This window comes from Neopelma chrysocephalum, unplaced genomic scaffold, assembly GCF_003984885.1.
Source record: "Neopelma chrysocephalum unplaced genomic scaffold, ASM398488v2 Primary Assembly neopelma1_93989, whole genome shotgun sequence".
Classification (NCBI taxonomy): domain Eukaryota; kingdom Metazoa; phylum Chordata; class Aves; order Passeriformes; family Pipridae; genus Neopelma; species Neopelma chrysocephalum.
The window spans coordinates 1,338-1,592 of NW_020922698.1; the positions used below are offsets into that span (position 1 = coordinate 1,338).

The window sequence follows — 255 nt, forward strand, 5'->3', positions numbered from 1 at the left end:
TGGGGAGTTCAGGGAAAGTTTGTTTGGGGATTTTAGGGGAGGTTTTTGTGGAGGTTTAGGGCAGGATTTTGGGGTGTTTAGGGGAGTTTAGGGCAGTTTTTTTGGGGGTGTTTAGGGGAGGGTTTTGGGGGGTTTAGTGGAGGGTTTTTGGGGGGGGTTTAGGGGAGTTTAGGGGAGGTTTTTTTGAGGGGTTTAGGGGAGGTTTTTTGGGAGGTTTAGGGAAGTTTAGGGGAGGTTTTTTGGGGGGTTTGAGAG

The 255-nt window shown here is 49.4% G+C and overlaps 1 protein-coding gene across 1 annotated transcript in view; it reads right to left on the reverse strand.

Annotated features, from left to right (window-relative positions):
- The window catches only part of LOC113980390 (sodium/potassium-transporting ATPase subunit alpha-2-like), a gene marked incomplete at its 5' end in the record, with an annotated part of 2,121 nt that overhangs the window by 1,264 nt on the left and 602 nt on the right, over positions 1-255 (reverse strand). The gene's annotated exons all lie outside the window — the stretch shown is intronic.